Source organism: Medicago truncatula, chromosome 8 (genome assembly GCF_003473485.1).
Source record: "Medicago truncatula cultivar Jemalong A17 chromosome 8, MtrunA17r5.0-ANR, whole genome shotgun sequence".
Classification (NCBI taxonomy): Eukaryota; Viridiplantae; Streptophyta; class Magnoliopsida; order Fabales; family Fabaceae; genus Medicago; species Medicago truncatula.
Window position 1 is genome coordinate 21,307,506 of NC_053049.1, and position 22,723 is coordinate 21,330,228.

The following is a 22,723-nucleotide window of genomic DNA, read 5'->3' on the forward strand; positions in this document are numbered from 1 at the left end:
AAAGAAAATCCGTCAGTAATTACTGGCGGAATAATCCCTCAGTAATGCTTTGTCAGAACTACCTATCCATTACTGAGGGAAAATTCCGTTAGTAACATTACTGATGCTCATATTACTGAGGGATTCATTTCGTCACACAATCCGCCAGTAATGCAGATTACTGATGAATTTTTTGCATTACTGAGGGATTATTTCTGCCAGTAAAAACCAAAATTCTTGTAGTGACAATTGTTACATTCATGTCATGGTGTATAATACAAAGAAGCGTCTATAGTTACTTTCTATGAGTCTGGTCACTTCTATTTGGTTAGCTGGGATATACAAAAATGCATGCTAAGGTGGGGTCTGGTTTTTTCAAATTCTTCTCGTTGATATGTTCTTCACCCGTAAGCATTTTGACGACGGTAAACATGCATAGAAGGCCAGAGAGCTCAACGGTATCATGCGTGCAATGAAGGCCAATCTTCGAAACTTTGACCGCCTCCAACGCATTGATTTCCCCTTCCACTGCATAACTCGTCACTTATATATGTTCCCTTCAGTTGGAACTTGGAACTACTGATATGTCCCATTTTGCTAAAGACTTGGTTCATAACTCTTGCTACATTCAAAATTTCAATCATATTTGAATGTTAATGCACATAATACAACTAAAAAACGAAATGAACAGCAGTAGCACATGAATTTGAAGTTTTTTATATTTTGAAATATAGATATTAAAAGTTAAACAATAATTGTGAAGATGTGACTATTTTCTCTTGGTGAAAACATTAAATTGTGGTTTATTCCACGGCATAACTCACCTCATAAGTTTCATTGAGTTTTGGTATTCTTAGCTTCACTACTATTTTTGAAGTAGATCCAAAGATTATAATGGAAAGTTTTTATAAAAATTAAATAAACATAAAAAACTACGGGGGCGTTTGTTTGAGGGTTACAAAATCTATTCCCAGGTATCAACTTTCCCAGGAATGTGAAGGTTAAAATTTTATTCCCAGAAAAATATAGAAAAAAGTGTTTGGTTAATTGTTTAATTCCTGGGAACTTTTTTTAAAATAATTCCACGGAACAAGTAAAATAGGTTTGGTTTCCGATGTAGAATCCTGGGAATGAACATTATAATTACGCAAATGCCCCCGTTGTATAAACCATAAATCTAAATGAAAAGCAGTAGCAGCCACAAAAACTAAATGAAAAGCAATAGCAGTCACAAAAACCTAAAAAATCATAAAAGTATGAATATGCTCGGTAAATAATCAGTAGAAAAAATCAGAAGCTTGAGAAAAGCTCGGATCCAAAAGCTGGAAATCTTGTTCCTAGAATCAAAAATAAAAGTTTGGTAAAAAAAAAAGTATAAATCAATTTCAAGTTTTGGTTATCAAAATATAGGTTAGCAATTGGAAATGAAAAGGATAAAAGAAATTAAGACAAGCATAAATTATTACAAGTAACAAAAACACACTCTGTTTATAGTGATATTAACATGATCTCAAATATAGAGGCTAGAAACTTTGTTTTTCTTCTTCTTTGAATTGTGTACATTGAAATTCTAAAGAATAGAGGCCTGAAACTTTTTTTCTTCTTTTTCTTTGAATCATATAAAGAGTAAAATAGAGGCCAAATAAGCAACTTAAAATTCATGCTTGGTGTGACGACATTTGTAACGTCCACTTTCGTTTAATTGTTTAATTAATTGAGTTTAGGCGATTATATTATATTTATATAATATATGCATGATTTAAGTTGATTTAGATGATTTGATTGATAATGTGATAAATTATGAGTTGAAGGTTTTGATAAGGATATGAGACTTATTTTATTGTTAAATAAAATAAGATTTGATAAGAAAATAGAAATATGAAAAATATTTAGTTGAGGGCTGTTTTGATATTTTAGATAGTTTTGGGGGAGAAAGTGAGATAAGATAAGTAATTAGGAAGAGATATAAATAGGGAAGACCTAATTGTTAGAAAAACTATTGTACGTGAAAACTTTTGGAAAAGGGAGAAAAGCTTAGAAGGGAGGGGATCAAAGAGAGAGCTGTGATTTCTTCATAACCAGGTAAGGGTGAGACTAATAACTCAGTAATGTTAATTGATTGTAATTCTGATGATTAGTTAGCAAGCTTTAGGATTGAATTCGAGAAAACGAAAACTAGGTCAAATCCCTATAATTGATGATCAAACGGTAGGAATTGGTTAAATTGATGTAGAAAGTGCTCCTAGACCATAGATAATGTTTAGGACGAACTTTGGAATCAAAATTAGGCTTAGAACCATGTGAATCGCTGAGTTTTTGTGAAAATAGCAGGTATGGCCGTAGCGACATTCATCGCTCGCCACGACGAGCTATGAGTCTCGCCTCGCGAGTGATGAACATTCATCGTTCGCCTCGCGAACCCTTTTCCCTCGCCTCGCGAGTTGCACAATGCAGCTCGCCACAGCGAGCAACCTTACTCGCCATAGCGAGCTAGGGCAGAGAGCATGTAAGATTTTGCAATTTCGACTTTTTAGTTGGACCTTGAGTGCCTTTGAGTGCCTGAACATACCTAGTAATGATTAGGAATTAATGTAGGACAAGATTGAACCTAGAACAACATTAGTTGGGAAGTTGGCTTGTACTCGCCATGGCGAGTAGATACTCTCGCCTCGCGAGCACTTCCAGATTGGAGTGCTTTGAGTGTTTGTGCGATCTGTATCGCACTTTTGATCAAGAGTGAACCCCTAATTGGTAATGAAACCTAATGATGACGTTTAATGCAATCTGTAAGGCCGTTTAAGATATGTTGCTATTAATTGAGTATGAGTTAATGTATTATGCATTATGTAAGATATGAATGAATAATTATGATGCTAATGAATTGCAATTGATATATTGATATCATCCGTTATTGTGACTTGACTATGCTGCTGCTGTTATTTAACTAAGTGCATAATGTCTATATATGATGAATAAGATGACGTTTAGCTCCAAATTATTGGATGCATATTGATATGATGATTACGATGTTTTGTTGATAGAGTCCATGCATTAGCATTCATTGAGCTTAGTCCTCACCATGATAGGAGCTTTGTCCTCCGCACGATTATTAGGAGCTTTGTCCTCCGCACGATTAAAGTATATTAATACTTATGATGACGATTGGTACCACATGCATATAAGGAGTCGAAGAGTGATGAGATAAAACCGCATGTGCACGGTCTTACCGAAGTAGTATGAAAAGAGTATCGTTCCGACAGGAGTAGTTTAATTCAATTAACCTTTGGAAATGATTAGAAGAGAAAAGAATTGTAAGTTGGGGGTTTCAAACGATTGAAAATTAATAATATAAAAAGAGCCTTGGGATCGTTGGTTTCATCTAAATAACAAGTCCTTCTCAAACCAAAACTATAAGCTTATAATGTTATGTTAGACCTAATTTCTCAAGACAGTTTCTTTTATGTTCCTCTAGCAACCAAGCCTATTTCGCTGACTTGATTACTATTATATTTTGGTTCCTGTAACAACCAAGCCTATTTCGCTGATTTGATTGTTATTAGTTCCCTTGAAGATCGAAACTATATGTCTCAAAGATTGCAAAGCCTATTTCGCTGACTTTGCAATCCTTGTCTAAATTCACTTGTTCAAATATCAAAGCTCCACTTTCGTTTTATGAATTGATATTTGGAATAATGGATAAACAATTATCAAACCCTCCACTTTCGTTTCCACAGTTTGATAATGGTTGATCCATGTTAAAGCGGTGAATTTAGATAAGAAATTAGGGTTACATAAGATTAAGGCTTAGAGCTTGGTTTGATTAGGATTATGTCATTTAGACTTATCCAACAATCCCAAGACAAGGAGAAGTCTACTCACTCATGTTCATCGTAGACATGGGGGAGAAGAGAGAAAGCATAAAGGTAAATGACAAGAAAATAAAGGAAAAGAAAAGAACTTTAATTAGAAAAGCAATTGTCACTTATTGTATTCCAAGTAAAGATGAATATTTGTGATGGATGGCTACTCTATTTATAGCATACACTTGACTTAAAATCTAAGCAATTACATTTGGGCTAAAAATAGAGTAGCTTAAAATCTAAGCAAAAAGCAGCAAAAGGCACTCTGGAGGGTGGCACGGCCGTGCCAAGGCTAGCACGGGCCGTGCCAAGCTTCTGACTGTGGGGAGACATATTTTTGTCTCTCAATCTTCATATTTTTGCATCCAATCGGCTCCAAGTCCCTTTCTTTTGCTCCAAGACTCAATCCATCCAATATTCATTCCTGAAATAAAATAAAATGCAATTTGTAGTAAACTATCCTAAAAAGGAAATAATACTAATATATAATAAAATAAAATCTAAATAAAACTAAACTAAAAAGCATATAAAAATAGTCAATAAATGACTCATCAAACTCCCCCACACTTGAATCTTTGCTTGTCCTCAAGCAAAAGGCATAGACATGGCAGCAACAAAAGGATTAATATATGACAATTTAAATAAAAGCTTATGTCTCCCTCGAGGTCTCATTTCAATGTACACTAATCACAACTTCAAGTATTCCTTGTAAACTTATTCAACCCAACAACAAATCTCAAGTGAGTGTGTGTGTGTAGTCCAACCCTTTTCTTGCTCCTGTATAAGATAGATATTATGAGGAACAGGTTCTAACCTTAACACTAAAATGACCGAGAAAAATCTTTTCTTCATTTCATATAAGAGAGGTGGGAGAGTTAAGATAGATTTGATGAATTTATACATTTGGGGGCTTGTAGATGCCTAGGGGCTATCATTTCACATTGGAAGTCCGTGAGGGGGTATCCTTTCCTCCAAGTTTCTATGATCACCCTAAGTAGTGCTACAACTTGTTTACTTCACTTAGGAAGTTCCTCTTTTTAGAGGGTTTAATTTAAGCACAATTTGTTTGAGAAGTCATCACCACATTTAGGAAGTCAGTGAGAGAGTATCCTTTCCTCCACGTGCTGGTGATATCCTTCTGCCCCATTTCGGTTTACACATTTCATCACATTAGAATTATTCCCACACAAACTTATACTACTTTTACTCTGAAGATTTTTAAGGGTCCAGGTTACCATTAAAGCTAGAACGTGTTCCTTAAAATACCTATTCATACACTTACTCAAGGATTGCAACTAGGTGCTATTCTCATTGGAGAATTTTCACAATAAAACTTGATGTGGGTATAGCAAGAATACTTACAACACAAGAAATCACTTTCATGTACAAGAAATGACCATTGAAGAGACAACAAAAAATTTATGTCATAATAAAACATTAAAAACAAGCTGCTTATTCATACCTTTTACAATAAAACAAAACAAAAGAATAAAGTTCAAGGGAGTTTGGAAACACTACGACTAACGACACTTTATTAGGCTCCCCCCACACTTAGGAGAAGCATTGTCCTCAATGATTCAAGATAGAAAAATAAAAGAGAAGGAGAGGAGGAAGAAGAAGAAGAAGAAGAAGAAGAAGGAGGAGGAGAAAGAAGGAAAGAGAGGAAGAGGAAAGCTCACATTTTTATCATTGAGGTCCATATGGAGGACCTTGGAGGTGAAAGTGGTGCATCATGTTCCGAAGCATTTGGTTATTTTCTTCGGATATGCGGTTGCCCTGTTGGACATCATTCCTTATTCCCATTAACTCAACACCTTGCCTTTGTTGCTCGGTGCTTTTCCTCTCGACCTCGGTATGCATCCATGCCCATCTTGCATTTTCATTTGTTTCACCTTCATCATGGTCATGGTGCTCCTCATCATGGTGCAATTGTGCACCTTCCTCTTCTTGGTGCAAGTGTGCACCTTCCGCTTCTTCATTATGCTGTTCTATGTGCACCTGTGTGTCATCATTAACATACAAAAAATTTTCTTCCACCTCGGTGTTAGTCCGAGATGGGTTAGGCAATAATATCAAAGTGGGCACATTGAGCTTGAGTGTATAAACAAATGGGATTCGAGGTTTTATGAAATTCATAGAGATAAGGGTTTCTATGTTCAGCCTATTGTTTCCCTCAATCTTGTTTATCCCTTGGTCTTTACTCACACCTAAATGCCTAGCGATGTATGTTATGATACCACCAACTACTATTTCTCCCATACTATCGGACCTATTTCCTATATGGGAAAGGTAGTCAAGCAAGTAAAAACAAGTGTTAACGGGGTGGTTGTGCAGCATAGCCCAAAGCATGAAGAGTTCATCACTCCTAGTGTTCCCTAATTCGCTCCTTCCCCAAATAGTACAAGCCATAACCCTTTGAAGGTACCTAAGTACGGGGTTGTGAATGTTGCTAGCTTTGTTGGCACATGTGTTAAACTGGTCAAGACCTGTAATTCGCTCCCAAAAGGCGGCGGGTTGATAGTCAACCGGCTTTAAATTTTGATTCCAAGAGTCGTGGATGAACCCCGCATTTGCGAAGCCCATCTCATCACAGAAGTGTTGAAGAGACATCTCATAATCAATATTCATAAGCCGGAAAGAAACTCTATGGTTAGGGTTATCAAAATTCAACCTATCTTTCGAAAAAACAATAGAACTCAAAAACTCGTAGGTGAAATTCTCATACCCTCTCATAGGTTGTAACATATCAACCCAGCCTAACCTCTCTAACAGATTGAACACATTGTCTTTAAGTCCTAGCTTATTCAAGTCATGGTTAACAGGGTACCTGCAAGGATGTAAAGGTTTAGAGATTAGAATTTTGTACCTATCTCTTTGCTTGTTGTCCCTGAAGGTGATGCCATGATTCTTGGCTTGTGTTTTCTTCTTTGGTGGAGGTCCCCCTGATGAGCTTGCAACTTCTTTTCCACTTCCCTTTGAAGCCATTGCCTTGACCTTGCTTTTGGTGTGGTGGTGGTGATGGTTTGTCTTTTTGGTGGAAAAGGTTGGTTTAGTGATGTGGTGAAGAATTTTTGGTTTTTGGGTTAGGTTAATGAGGGTTACGAATTTAGGTGATGTTGTTTGGATGGATGAAATTTGTTTTTGAATGGTGGGTTATGATTGGAATGGTGTATGTGATTGATTAGGTGGAGAAATTTTGGGAATTGGTGAGATTTTGAGGGGGGTGTGAAGGTTTGAGGTTGTATGGTTATGGAGGTTTTTAGAGAGAAGTTTGAAGGTGGAGAGATGTTTGTGGTTGAGAGTGAAGGAAGAAGAAGGCCAAAAGGTGTGGTTATACCTACCTGATGATCGGGCACGGCCGTGCCAACTTTCTGGAACAATGGCTTGTTTTGGTTTGTCAAGGTCTGGCACGGCCGTGCTAGTGTGAGCACTGTAACGCCCACTTTTGTTAATTGCTTATTTAATCGAGTTTAGGCGATTATATTATATTTATATAATATATGCATGATTTTGATATGATTAGAATGATTTACGACTATATTGATGGTTTGGTTGATATTGTGATAAGTTATGAGTTTTGGAAGATTTGATACGGTTAAGGGATTTATTTTATTGTTAAATAAAATAAAGATTTGAAAATAATATAAAATATTTAGTTGAGGGCTATTTTGATATTTTAGATAGTTTTGGGGGAGAAAGTGAGATAAGATAAGTAATTAAGAGGTGATATAAAAGAGTTAGACCTAGTTTTAGAAAAACATTGTTGTACGTACGTTTTTGGAGAAAAAGGGAGAAAAAGCCAAGAGAAGAGAAACCAAGAGGGAGAGCTGCGATTTTCTGAAATTTAAGGTAAGGGTGAGACTAATAACTCTATATTGTTAATTGAATGTAATTCTGATGATTAGTTAGCAAGAATTAGGATTGAATTGGAGAAAACGAAAACTAGGTCAAATCCCTAAAATTGATGATTAAACGGTAGGAATTGATTAAATTGGTGTAGAAAGTGTTCCTGGACCTTAGATAATGTTTAGGACAAACTTTGGAATCAATACTAAGCTTAGAACCCTGAGAATCGTCGGATTTTTGTGAAAATAGGAAGCCTGGCCGTAGCGACATTCATCGCTCGCCACGGCGAGCTATGAACCTCGCCTCGCGAGGGATGATCTTCATCGCTCACCACGCGAGCTTTTTCCTTCGCCTCGCGAGTTCCTTTGGTATCGCTCGCCATAGCGAGCAACCTTACTCGCCATAGCGAGCTAAGGCAGAGAGCATGTTAGATTTTGTGTTTCGACCTTTTTAGTTGGACCATGAGCGCCTTTGAGTGCCTGAACATACCTAGTAGTGATTAGGGATGAATGTAGGACAAGAGTGGACCCATAACAACTTTAGTTTGGGAATTGTTTGGTACTCGCCATGGCGAGTAAGAACTCACGCCTCGCGAGCACTTCCAGCTTTGAGTGTCTTGAGTGTTTGTGCGATCTGTGTCGCACGTTTGGATCAAGAGTGAACCCCCTTATGATAATGAGACCTAATGATGATGTTTAATGCAGTATGTAAAGCTGTTTAAGATATGTTGATATTAATTGAGTATGATTAATGTATTGTGCAATTATGTAAGATATGAAGGTTTAACTATGATACAAATGATGTGCTATTGATATAATGATACCATCCTGTTATGTGACTTGTTTATGCTGCTGCTGTTATTTAACTAAGTGCATAGTGTATTTATATGATGAACTAATGACGTTTAGCTCCAAATTATTGGATGCATGTTGATATGTTGATTACGGTGATTTGTTCATAAGAGTCCATGCATAGCATTTCATTGAGCTTAGTCCTCACCACGATTATTAGGAGCTTTGTCCTCCGCACGATTTATAGGAGCTTTGTCCTCCGCACGATTAAAGTATATTAATACTTATGATGACGATTGGTACCACATGCATATAAGGAGTCTAAGAGCATTGTCACATTGTCATGTCCATGATGCTATGTTGTTGATGACGATTGAATATGTGAATACGTGATACTTGTCATTTGAATATGCAAAGTTATTTAAGAATGATTATGATGTTAATGTTAATTATGATTCGAATTACTTTGATTAACATTATTTTGTTATGAAATCTCACCCCTTCTGCTTGAAAATGTTGTCCTTCGTATGGGTAACTTGCAGGTGATCGTGCTTAGTGTGCAGTTGCCGTCGTGAGTGGCCTTGCCTTCACTGTGTCGTCTAGGACGCTCTGATACGTAACGGGATGGGGTTATTTGCATGCTTCATTCTCTTACGTGACTATCATGTTTATGTTTTATGACGTTGAACAATTATGATGTTTTGTGAAGTTGATTTAACTCATTTGAGATATTTTGATGGGGCCTACGTGCCAAACTGATTTATGGATTACGAACTAGATTCCGCTGCAACGTTTGAAATATTTGTTAAAGTTAAATTGTTATTTAACTAATTTTGGACTATGTTTTGTATGTGATATCCCGTTTATGCTGAATACTCTGATAAAATGTTTAGAAATTTTTATATTGGGAAAACGGGGTGTTACAATTGGTATCAGAGCAGGTTGGTCCGTCCGGTCAATTAGAAGAGTCGTGTCGAGTCTTAGTAATATTTATATTACTATCTTATGTTGTTGTTGCTACTTTTGAAGAATATCAGGAATGGCTGGAAGAAACGATGATGCGTTAGCTGCTGCACTACAAGCTGTTGCCCAAGCTGTGGGACAACAACCTAACGCAAATGCTGGTGCGAATGCTGAGAATAGGATGTTGGAGACTTTCATGAAGAAGAACCCTCCAACTTTCAAAGGACGATATGACCCTGATGGAGCCCAAACGTGGCTTAAAGAGATTGAGAGGATTTTCCGTGTTATGCAGTGCACTGAAGATCAGAAAGTGCGGTTTGGTACTAATCAGCTAGCTGAGGAAGCTGATGACTGGTGGGTTGGCCTTCTACCTACCCTTGGGCAAGAAGGAGCTGTTGTGACCTGGGCTGTGTTCAGGAGAGAGTTCCTGAGAAGATACTTTCCGGAAGATGTTCGCGGGAAGAAGGAGATTGAATTCCTTGAGTTGAAGCAAGGAAACATGTTTGTGACTGAGTATGCTGCCAAGTTTGTTGAGTTGACGAAGTTTTACCCGCACTATACTGCTAAGAATGCTGAGTTCTCGAGATGCATCAAGTTCGAGAATGGTTTGAGGCCCGACATCAAGAGGGCGATTGGATACCAACAACTTAGAGTTTTTCAGGATTTGATCAATAGCTGCAGGATCTATGAAGAGGATACCAAGGCTCACTACAAGATAGTGAACGAGAGGAAGGGCAAGGGACAGCAGAGTCGTCCTAAGCCGTACAGTGCCCCTGCTGATAAAGGGAAACAGAGAATGGTCGATGATAGGCGGCCTAAGAAGAAGGATGCTACTGAGATTGTGTGTTTCAATTGTGGTGCGAAAGGCCACAAAAGCAATGTCTGCCCTGAGGAAATCAAGAAGTGTGTCCGGTGTGGCAAGAAAGGTCATATTGTAGCGGATTGCAAGCGTACGGACATTGTGTGTTTTAACTGCAATGGAGAGGGTCACATTAGTTCACAGTGTACTCAGCCTAAGAGGGCGCCGACTACTGGTAGGGTCTTTGCTTTGACTGGTACGCAGACGGAGAACGAGGATCGTTTGATCAGAGGTACTTGCTATATTAATAATACTCCTTTAGTTGCTATTATTGATACTGGTGCTACGCATTGTTTTATTGCTTTCGATTGTGTTTCTGCTTTGGGTCTTGATTTGTCTGATATGAATGGAGAGATGGTTGTCGAAACTCCGGCTAAGGGTTCGGTGACTACTTCTCTCGTATGTTTGAAATGTCCTTTGTCTATGTTTGGTCGTGATTTTGAAATGGATTTAGTTTGTCTACCTTTGAGTGGTATGGATGTGATTCTGGGTATGAACTGGTTAGAGTACAACCACGTTCTTATTAATTGTTTTAGCAAGTCAGTACATTTCTCTTCCGTCGAAGAGGAAAGTGGTGCAGAGTTTTTATCTACTAAGCAGCTGAAGCAACTGGAACGCGATGGTATCTTGATGTTTTCATTGATGGCTTCCTTATCTATTGAGAATCAAGCAGTGATTGACAGGTTACCGGTGGTGTGTGAATTTCCTGAAGTTTTTCCAGATGAGATTCCTGATGTGCCTCCAGAGAGAGAAGTTGAGTTCTCTACTAATCTTGTTCCTGGAACGAAGCCGGTCTCGATGACACCTTATCGTATGTCTGCTTCCGAGTTATCTGAGTTGAAGAAACAGTTGGAAGACTTGCTTGAGAAGAAGTTTGTTAGACCAAGTGTTTCACCTTGGGGAGCGCCGGTTTTGCTAGTAAAGAAGAAAGATGGTAGTATGCGGTTGTGTATTGATTATCGACAGTTGAACAAGGTAACTATCAAGAATAGGTATCCACTTCCGAGAATTGATGATTTGATGGATCAGCTAGTGGGTGCACGTGTTTTCAGCAAGATCGATTTGAGGTCAGGTTATCACCAGATTAAAGTAAAAGATGAGGATATGCAGAAGACGGCTTTCAGAACGCGTTATGGTCACTATGAATATAAAGTTATGCCTTTTGGTGTGACCAATGCACCTGGAGTGTTTATGGAGTATATGAATCGCATCTTCCATGCATTTTTGGATCGGTTCGTAGTTGTATTCATCGATGATATTTTGATTTACTCCAAGACTGAAGAAGAACATGCTGAGCATCTGAAGATTGTCTTGCAAGTGTTGAAAGAGAAGAAACTTTATGCCAAATTGTCTAAGTGTGAGTTCTGGTTGAAAGAAGTGAGTTTTCTTGGCCATGTTATTTCCGGAGATGGTATTGCTGTGGATCCGTCTAAAGTTGAAGCGGTGTCGCAATGGGAGACTCCTAAGTCCGTTACAGAGATTAGAAGCTTCTTGGGTTTAGCTGGTTACTATAGAAGGTTTATTGAAGGGTTTTCCAAGTTAGCTCTTCCGCTAACGCAGTTGACTTGTAAAGGTAAAACTTTTGTGTGGGACGTTCATTGTGAGAACAATTTTGGTGAGTTGAAGAAGCGTCTGACGACTGCTCCAGTGCTGATTTTACCGAAGTCAGATGAACCTTTTGTGGTGTATTGTGATGCGTCCAAGTTGGGTTTAGGAGGTGTGCTTATGCAAGAAGGTAAAGTGGTAGCTTATGCTTCAAGACAGTTGAGAGTTCATGAGAAGAATTATCCTACGCATGATCTTGAGTTGGCGGCCGTAGTCTTTGTATTGAAGATATGGAGACATTACTTGTATGGTTCGAGATTTGAGGTGTTTAGTGATCACAAGAGTTTGGAGTATTTGTTCGATCAGAAGGAATTGAATATGAGGCAGTGTAGATGGCTAGAATTGCTGAAAGATTATGACTTTGGTTTGAATTATCATCCAGGTAAAGCTAATGTTGTTGCAGATGCCTTGAGTAGGAAGACATTGCATATGTCCGCTATGATGGTCAGAGAGTTCGAATTACTTGAACAGTTCGGAGATATGAGTTTGGTTTGCGAATGGTCACCTCAGAGTGTGAAACTGGGTATGCTGAAGATTGATAGTGAATTTCTGAAAAAGTATCAAGGAAGCACAGAAAGTTGATCTAAAGTTTGTGGACTTATTGGTTGCTAGAGATCGGACTGAAGACAGTGATTTTAAAATCGATGATCAAGGTGTGTTGAGATTCCGAGGAAGAATTTGTATTCCAGACAATGAAGAGATTAAGAAGATGATTCTTGAAGAGAGTCACAGGAGTAGCTTGAGTATTCATCCGGGAGCTACGAAGACGTATCATGATTTAAAGAAGATTTTCTGGTGGTCTGGTTTGAAACGAGATGTGGCACAGTTTGTGTATTCCTGTCTAGTTTGTCAGAAGTCGAAAGTCGAGCATCAGAAACCTGTCGGAATGATGGTACCTTTAGATGTGCCAGAATGGAAATGGGATAGTATATCAATGGATTTTGTGACGAGTTTGCCGAATACTCCTAGAGGGAACGACGCAATTTGGGTTATTGTTGATAGATTGACGAAATCGGCTCATTTTCTACCGATTAATATTAGTTTCCCTATTGCCCAGTTTGCAGAGATTTATATCAAGGAGATTGTGAAGTTGCATGGTGTTCCTTCGAGCATCGTATCAGATAGAGATCCAAGATTTACTTCTAGATTTTGGAAAAGTTTGCAAGAGGCTTTGGGTTCGAAGTTGAGATTGAGTTCGGCGTATCATCCACAAACAGATGGTCAGTCGGAGAGGACAATTCAGTCGCTAGAGGATTTGTTGAGGATTTGTGTTCTTGAGCAAGGAGGAACTTGGGATAGTCATGTTCCGTTGATCGAGTTCACATACAATAATAGTTATCATTCTAGTATTGGAATGGCACCTTTCGAGGCTTTATATGGTCGGAGATGCAGAACTCCGTTGTGCTGGTTTGAGTCAGGTGAAAGAGTGGTCTTAGGACCGGAGATTGTTCAGCAGACTACTGAGAAAGTTCAGATGATTCAAGAGAAAATGAAAGCGTCGCAGAGTCGACAAAAGAGTTATCACGATAAACGTAGAAAAGATCTTGAGTTTCAGGAAGGAGACCACGTATTTTTGAGAGTCACTCCTATGACTGGTGTAGGACGTGCCTTGAAGTCAAAGAAGTTGACCCCGAAGTTCATTGGTCCGTATCAGATATTGGAGAGAGTTGGAACGGTGGCTTACCGAGTGGGTTTACCACCTCATCTTTCGAATTTGCACAACGTTTTCCATGTGTCGCAACTTCGGAAGTATGTCCCGGTAAGGATTGATGATCGTAAAGTGAAGACGTTGAGAGGCAAGGAGATACCTCTCGTGAGAGTCGTTTGGACGGGGACGACTGGTGAAAGCTTGACGTGGGAGCTTGAGAGTAAGATGCTGGAGTCTTATCCAGAGTTGTTTGCTTGAGGTAAATTTTCGGGGACGAAAATCTTTTAAGTGGGGGAGAGTTGTAACGCCCACTTTTGTTAATTGCTTATTTAATTGAGTTTAGGCGATTATATTATATTTATATAATATATGCATGATTTTGATATGATTAGAATGATTTACGACTATATTGATGGTTTGGTTGATATTGTGATAAGTTATGAGTTTTGGAAGATTTGATAAGGTTAAGGGATTTATTTTATTGTTAAATAAAATAAAGATTTGAAAATAATAGAAAATATTTAGTTGAGGGCTATTTTGATATTTTAGATAGTTTTGGGGGAGAAAGTAAGATAAGATAAGTAATTAAGAGGTGATATAAAAGAGTTAGACCTAGTTTTAGAAAAACATTGTTGTACGTACGTTTTTGGAGAAAAAGGGAGAAAAAGCCAAGAGAAGAGAAACCAAGAGGGAGAGCTGCGATTTTCTGCAATTTAAGGTAAGGGTGAGACTAATAACTCTGTATTGTTAATTGAATGTAATTCTGATGATTAGTTAGCAAGAATTAGGATTGAATTGGAGAAAACGAAAACTAGGTCAAATCCCTAAAATTGATGATTAAACGGTAGGAATTGATTAAATTGGTGTAGAAAGTGTTCCTGGACCTTAGATAATGTTTAGGACAAACTTTGGAATCAATACTAAGCTTAGAACCCTGAGAATCGTCGGATTTTTGTGAAAATATGAAGCCTGGCCGTAGCGACATTCATCGCTCGCCACGACGAGCTATGAACCTCGCCTCGCGAGTGATGATCTTCATCGCTCGCCACGCGAGCTTTTTCCTTCGCCTCGCGAGTTCCTTTGGTATCGCTCGCCATAGGGAGCAACCTTACTCGCCATAGCGAGCTAAGGCAGAGAGCATGTTAGATTTTGTGTTTCGACCTTTTTAGTTGGACCTTGAGCGCCTTTGAGTGCCTGAACATACCTAGTAGTGATTAGGGATGAATGTAGGACAAGAGTGGACCCATAACAACTTTAGTTTGGGAATTGTTTGGTACTCGCCATGGCGAGTAAGAACTCACGCCTTGCGAGCACTTCCAGCTTTGAGTGTCTTGAGTGTTTGTGCGATCTGTGTCGCACGTTTGGATCAAGAGTGAACCCCCTTATGATAATGAGACCTAATGATGACGTTTAATGCAGTCTGTAAAGCTGTTTAAGATATGTTGATATTAATTGAGTATGATTAATGTATAGTGCAATTATGTAAGATATGAAGGTTTAACTATGATACAAATGATGTGCTATTGATATAATGATACCATCCTGTTATGTGACTTGTTTATGCTGCTGCTGTTATTTAACTAAGTGCATAGTGTATTTATATGATGAACTGATGAAGTTTAGCTCCAAATTATTGGATGCATGTTGATATGTTGATTACGGTGATTTGTTCATAAGAGTCCATGCATAGCATTTCATTGAGCGTAGTCCTCACCACGATTATTAGGAGCTTTGTCCTCCGCATGATTTATAGGAGCTTTGTCCTCCGCACGATTAAAGTATATTAATACTTATGATGACGATTGGTACCACATGCATATAAGGAGTCTAAGAGCATTGTCACATTGTCATGTCCATGATGCTATGTTGTTGATGACGATTGAATATGTGAGTACGTGATACTTGTCATTTGAATATGCAAAGTTATTTAAGAATGATTATGATGTTAATGTTAATTATGATTCGAATTACTTTGATTAACATTATTTTGTTATGAAATCTCACCCCTTCTGCTTGAAAATGTTGCCCTTCGTATGGGTAACTTGCAGGTGATCGTGCTTAGTGTGCAGTTGCCGTCGTGAGTGGCCTTGCCTTCACTGTGTCATCTAGGACGCTCTGATACGTAACGGGATGGGGTTATTTGCATGCTTCATTCTCTTACGTGACTATCATGTTTATGTTTTATGACGTTGAACAATTATGATGTTTTGTGAAGTTGATTTAACTCATTTGAGATATTTTGATGGGGCCTACGTGCCAAACTGATTTATGGATTACGAACTAGATTCCGCTGCAACGTTTGAAATATTTGTTAAAGTTAAATTATTATTTAACTAATTTTGGACTATGTTTTGTATGTGATATCCTGTTTATGCTGAATACTCTGATAAAATGTTTAGAAATTTTTATATTGGAAAAACGGGGTGTTACAAGCACGGGCCGTGCCAAGGTTCTGGAGGACGAGGCTTCAAAATTTTCTGTTTTCTTGAATCCTATTCGGACAATTACCTACAAAATAACTTAAAATAACAAAAACAAAACAAAACAAAAGCAGTTAAATGCGTGGGTTGCCTCCCACGAAGCGCTTCTTTATAGTCATTAGCTTGACGTTAAAGAAAGTGTCCATTAGAAAGGGTCAAAGCTGTTGTATTGTGTAGATGACGCTAAAAAACGTTCTTTCACAGCATGTTGTTTGACCATATTGTAATAATAAAGGGCGGGACCTTCCTTAACATTTTCGAACTCAAATCCTACCATGTCATCACTCACTTGAAAAACTATCCTACCACTCTTAACATCAACTATAGCACCCGCAGTGGCGAGGAAGGGTCTTCCTAGGATCATAGGGCAATCATGGTCTTTCTCGATGTCAACAACCACAAAGTCAGTTGGGATGTATATCCCCTCTATCTTAACGGGGATGTCTTCAACATATCCAGCTATCGGGATAATAGAACGATCGGCTAACTTTAATATCATCTCGGTAGGTTTCAACTCTCCTATTCCCATCTTTTTAAAGAGGGACAGAGGCAACAAACTAACACTGGCTCCTAAGTCGCACAAGGCTTTGTCAACGGTTTCTTTCCCTATCACACAAGGGATGGAAAAACTACCTGGATCTCTAATCTTTTGGGGTTGCTTCTTGACGATCGCACTACTTTCCCTAGTTAAAGCTATTGTCTCTTTGTGATCTATAGCCTTTTTCTTTGAAAAAATTTCTTTTAAAAACTTGGCGTATAGAGGCATACGAGACAAAGCTTCAGCAAAGGGAATTTTAATACAAATCCTTTTAAGTATGTTTAAGAATTTAGAGAATTGAGCCTCCAAGTTGAGCTTAGTAAGCCTTAATGTGTTAAGGGCCTTGTTCTTATCAAGCAGTTTCTCATCTTTCTTACCAAAAAACTTAGCACTCTCTCCCTTAATTTTTTTGGCTTTAGTAACGGTCTCTTCTAACTTACTGCCCCCAAGAGAAATAGCATTGACATGAGCTTTGGGGTTTGTTTCAGGTTGACCAGGAAAGATTCCTGGTGTTTGAGAAGAGGTGGCCACTTGTTGGGCCACTTGGGAGATTTGGGTCTCAAGCATTTTGGTGTGTGTGGCGATAGAATCAACCTTGGTAGTGAGTTTGGAGAGAGAGTCGTTCAGAAATCCTGTTTGGTTTTTTAGTTCTTGAAGATTTTTATTTTGATTAGCTATGCAATTCTCCAACAAAATCTCCAAACTTGATTTCTGAGTCACTCTCTGGTTGTTTGTATAGCCAGGTCGTGCTGTTTGTCCATAGGAACCTTGAGGATTTTTGTAAAAATTTTGATTTGGCCTCGTTCCTTGGTTATATTGAGCGTAATTTAGTTGCTCAATATTGGCAGCACTACCTAACTGACAATCAACACCGATATGACCGGATATACCACAGATTTCACAAGGAGGGGATGCAGAAGAAGGTGTGACAGCATTATCATTAAGTTTTTCAAATTTTTGGGTTAATGCCTCAACCTTAGCAGCAAGGTGGTTATATTCAGAGACTTCGTATATACCTGCCTCTTTCTTAGAGGGAGTAGGAGCAGTGATGGCTCTCTCGTTGGTCCATTGGTAGTGATTCTGAGCCATGTCTTCAATCAAGGCATAAGCCTCCGTATAATTTTTGTTCATTAGAGCTCCACCTGCAGCTGCATCAACAGACATCTTAGTGGTATATGACAAGCCATTATAAAACGTGTGGACTATAAGCCACTTTTCTAAGCCATGGTGGGGACAAAGTCTAAGCATTTCCTTGAAACGCTCCCACGCTTCATAGAGAGATTCCCCATCTTTTTGATTGAACCGCGTGATTTGATCTCTAAGTTTAGCGGTTTTAGATGGGGGGAAAAATCGGGCAAGGAATGCTCGCCTCATATCGTCCCATGAAGTGATGGAACCGACTTCTAGGGAATGGAACCAAGCGCTAGCTCTATCCCTTAAGGAAAAGGGAAAGAGATGAAGTCTTACGGCTTCTTGGTTCTCTTTTATGGTGCCACTGAGTCTAAGGAAGGAAGAAATATGGAGATTTTGATCCTCAGTGGGTGATCCAGAAAACTGATTTTGCTGCACCAAATTGAGTAGTGCAGGCTTGATCTCGAAGTTATTACCCTCAACCGTTGGGTACACGATAATAGCTTGTGGCTCTTCCGTTGAAGGAGTAGCATACTCTTTGAGAGTGCGTTCAGCCATAACAGTATTATTTTGTGCCTCTCTCTTTTTCTTATGCAAATATCTTTCGATCTTAGGAATAAATTCTCCGAGACTTTTACTTCTTCGCATAAGAAATCGAGAACCCAAGAAGTTAATTGGTAATACAAAGAAAGAAATAGAAGAGAAGAGGAAGAGAAAAAGGAGTTCTAATCAAAAAGAAAAAGTTAATTAAATTAGTTTACTCCCCGGCAGCGGCGCCAAAAACTTGATGAGATAAAACCGCAACTGCACGGTCTTATCGAAGTAGTATGAAAAGAGTATCGTTCCGACAGGGAATAGTTTAATTCAATTAACCTTTGGAAATGATTAGAAGAGAAAAGAATTGTAAGTTGGGGGTTTCAAACGATTGAAAATTAATAATATAAAAAGAGCCTTGGGATCGTTGGTTTCATCTAAATAACAAGTCCTTCTCAAACCAAAACTATAAGCTTATAATGTTATGTTAGACCTAATTTCTCAAGACAGTTTCTCTTATGTTCCTCTAGCAACCAAGCCTATTTCGCTGACTTGATTACTATTAGATTTTGGTTCCTCTAACAACCAAGCCTATTTCACTGACTTGATTGTTATTAGTTCCCTTGAAGATCGAAACTATATGTCTCAAAGATTGCAAAGCCTATTTCGCTGACTTTGCAATCCTTGTCTAAATTCACTTGTTCGAATATCAAAGCTCCACTTTCGTTTTATGAATTGATATTTGGAATAATGGAGAAACAATTATCAAACCCTCCACTTTCGTTTCCACAGTTTGATAATGGTTGATCCATGTTAAAGCGGTGAATTTAGATAAGAAATTAGGGTTACATAAGATTAAGGCTTAGAGCTTGGTTTGATTAGGATTATGTCATTTAGACTTATCCAACAATCCCAAGACAAGGAGAAGTCTACTCACTCATGTTCATCGTAGACATGGGGGAGAAGAGAGAAAGCATAAAGGTAAATGACAAGAAAATAAAGGAAAAGAAAAGAACTTTAATTAGAAAAGCAATTGTCACTTATTGTATTCCAAGTAAAGATGAAGATTTGTGATGGATGGCTACTATATTTATAGCATACACTTGACTTAAAATCTAAGCAATTACATTTGGGCTAAAAATAGAGTAGCTTAAAATCTAAGCAAAAAGCAGCAAAAGGCACTCTGGAGGGTGGCACGGCCGTGCCAAGGCTAGCACAGGCCGTGCAAAGCTTCTGACTGTGGGGAGACATATTTTTGTCTCTCAATCTTCATATTTTTGCATCCAATCGGCTCCAAGTCCCTTTCTTTTGCTCCAAGACTCAATCCATCCAATATTTATTCCTGAAATAAAATAAAATGCAATTTGTAGTAAACTATCCTAAAAAGGAAATAATACTAATATATAATAAAATAAAATCTAAATAAAACTAAACTAAAAAGCATATAAAAATAGTCAATAAATGACTCATCAAAGAGCATTGTCGCATTGTCGTGTCTAAGATGTTATGTTGTTGATGATGATTGAATATGTGATTACGTGATAATTGTTTATCAAATATAAAAAGTTGTTTAAGAATTGATATGATGTTAATTATGATTCAAATTACTTTGATTAATATTATTTTGTTATGAAATCTCACCCCTTCTGCTTGAAAATGTTGTCCTTCGTATGGGTAACTTGCAGGTGATCGTGCTTAGTGTACAGTTGCCGTCGTGAGTGGCCTTGCCTTCACAGTGTCGTCTAGGTCGCTCTGATACGTAACGGGATGGGGCTATATGTTATGCATGCTTCGTTCTATTACGTGAGTAATATGCTATTTGTGATATTGAACTAACTCATTGAGATTATATTGATGAGGCCTGTGTGCCAAAGCGTTTTATGGATTATAATATAATTTCGCTGCAATGTTTAAGATATTTGGTTAAATTGTTATTTAACTGTTTTGGATTATGTTAAATGTGATATCCCGTTTGTTTATGCTGTTTACTCTGATAAATGTTTAAGAAATTTTTATGTTGGGAAAACGGGGTGTTACAACATTGACATCGGTTAGTCTTGTAAGTAAAATAGGGATAAACTAGAGATTAGCAACAACTCTACAAATATTCATATACTCAGGCCTGAATACAAATCCTCAGAGCAATCATAAAAAAATACACGGTTCTTATTTTTATTTTTTGAATCAAAATAATATATTAACACAAGCCCCACACAAGACGTGCTAAACGGGGAGGCAACGATACAACAGAAGAGGCCAAAACAGAAGCTGCAGCAACAGCACGCAATTGCTGCCACACAACATACTGACACGCCTAAACCACCTAAAAAAACGCCTAAATGGACCTTAAAGCCAATCCCAACCGAGGCACAGACAAACCATAGCAGAAAAAACCAACATTGGCCTGCCATAACTGCTGGACCAGCAGCCAACAACACCAATTGGACACCAAACCCATAGCAGAAAAACCAGCCGCCGAGGCACAGACAAACCATAGCAGAAAAATCCAACAGTGGCCTGCCATAACTTCGGGACCAGCAGCCAACAACACCAATCGGACACCAAAACAGACCCAAACAGAGAAGGATACACGGTTCTTATTGAAATATTTCTGATATTTAACAAGTATACGTACAAACCCAATAGGCTTCTAATCAATCTATTCTTAACATGATGTGCCAATATATGTAAAAACATGGCCACCAACTCCTCCACACACATGTGTCGAGTAGGAAGCAATCCACCAATAACTTGCAACATATCACATAGTTTATGGAAAGCAGCTCTATCCATCCTTGTATTTTCAATGCAAGCCAAATCACTTATGTAAATAATTCTACGAAAATGGACTTCTCTAATTAAACTTCTTTCATAAAAATCCCATGACCTTTTTCACTTTTTTGAACGCTTACTTAACTCAAGGTAGCATAACACAATTGTCATCAACATAAAGTAATTCAACATCTCCATATATATCATAAACATTGCTATAATTTTTTTCTTCCTTTCACGTATTTCCATCAAATGTGTCATGATTAAAAACAAAAAATTGCTGCAGATCATAATACTATATTAGAGACATAGGAATTACACCATATATAACATTCTAAACAGAGCACAAACATCCAAATACATTGTGATTCCAAATTTGACAAATCTCACTTTCTTAGATAATATTTCACACTTGGGAATATCATGATGGAAAAAACAAAAGAATGCCAAATTGTGCACAGAGATATAACATTGAACATCATACTACTTGACTTAGATTATGTACCACATCTTGCAGATTTTCACTATCAAGTTGCTAAGCTTTAACAATACAACTAGGAGCTCAGTTGTTGTATCCTATGGCTACACGGTTCCAAGTACACAATGTATTTAATGATTGAGATTATGAGCACTTTGATACTCCACATACATATATAATAACTATTTTCTTTTTTCACTTATTTTAGAGGAGTTAAATTCTGATATATAATTCATAGTTCATACACTTTAAAATCTACAGTTTAAAATTCCGATACATAATTTTCCCGTACTAGCAATTTATTTGAGTATTAAATCTACAATTTAAAACAATTGAATCTGTACATGACTAATTCATTAAGTATCAAAGTTGGGTTAAAATTCTCACAAAAAAAGAACAAAAAGCAAACAGATAAATGATGCGACATCAAAAGCAATAAGCAAGCAGAGAAATGACAAATTCATTAAGTAACAAAGCAATAAGCAACATCAGAAGACAAAAAAACAGAGAAATGATATAAATCACCAAATCTATGTTGAGTAATGGAAGAATTAAAATGAAATTAGATGGTACCTTGAAGAGAAGAGTGAAATCCAAAACTCAAACAACAAGCAGTTGATGAACACTACAAAGATCATGGGTGAAAAAATTAGCGGGAATAACAGAGAAAAATTTAGCGGGAATGGCAAGGGAAAATATGGTATTTTATTCAAGATCATGGGTTTCCATTTCCTGGGAATAAAACTTTCCCAAGCTATCTCATGGGAATAAAAGGGATGGAACAAAGGGTGAACGTGGGGAAGAAATGGGGGAAAACGTGGGTAGATGGCTTTCCTGGGAAAATTGCATTCCTGGACATATTTGTGTGGTTCCCACCTACCAAACAAAGGAATGTTTAATTCCAACCTTAGATTCCTTGAAATTATTTTTACTACCCTCAAACAAACACCCCCTAAAGGTTTTTATGTGTTTGCAGTACAACTACGGGTATGAATGATTGTATGATGGAGAATTAATGTTCTTCCTCAAACTTTTTGGTTTGGCTATAGTCCAGCTTCAGTGAGATCACGAGATACATTTTTTATATATAAAAAAGAATATAAATAATAGGCTAAAGTGCACTTTTTCCTCCTTAATTTCAAAAAGTTGTGATTTTTGCCTCCTATGTACAAAAACTACAATTTTGGCCCCTAAGATTTAGCCCTCATGCATCTTTGATCCTTTTGACCAATTTTGACT

General features: G+C 37.8%; 1 long non-coding RNA gene and 1 other non-coding gene across 2 annotated transcripts; one reads left to right on the forward strand and one right to left on the reverse strand.

Moving 5' to 3' along the window:
- Nucleotides 1–1,122: 1,122 nt before the first annotated feature.
- Nucleotides 1,123–22,434, reverse strand: LOC120577349 (uncharacterized). Its single transcript, XR_005643402.1, has 2 exons — nucleotides 22,058–22,434; nucleotides 1,123–1,316 (listed from the first exon to the last, which is right to left on the reverse strand). It is a non-coding gene; the product is annotated as an uncharacterized lncRNA (long non-coding RNA).
- LOC120577804 (small nucleolar RNA R71) lies at nucleotides 17,789–17,895 on the forward strand. The gene has a single exon (XR_005643784.1). It is a non-coding gene; the product is annotated as a small nucleolar RNA R71 (small nucleolar RNA).
- Nucleotides 22,435–22,723: the final 289 nt, after the last annotated feature.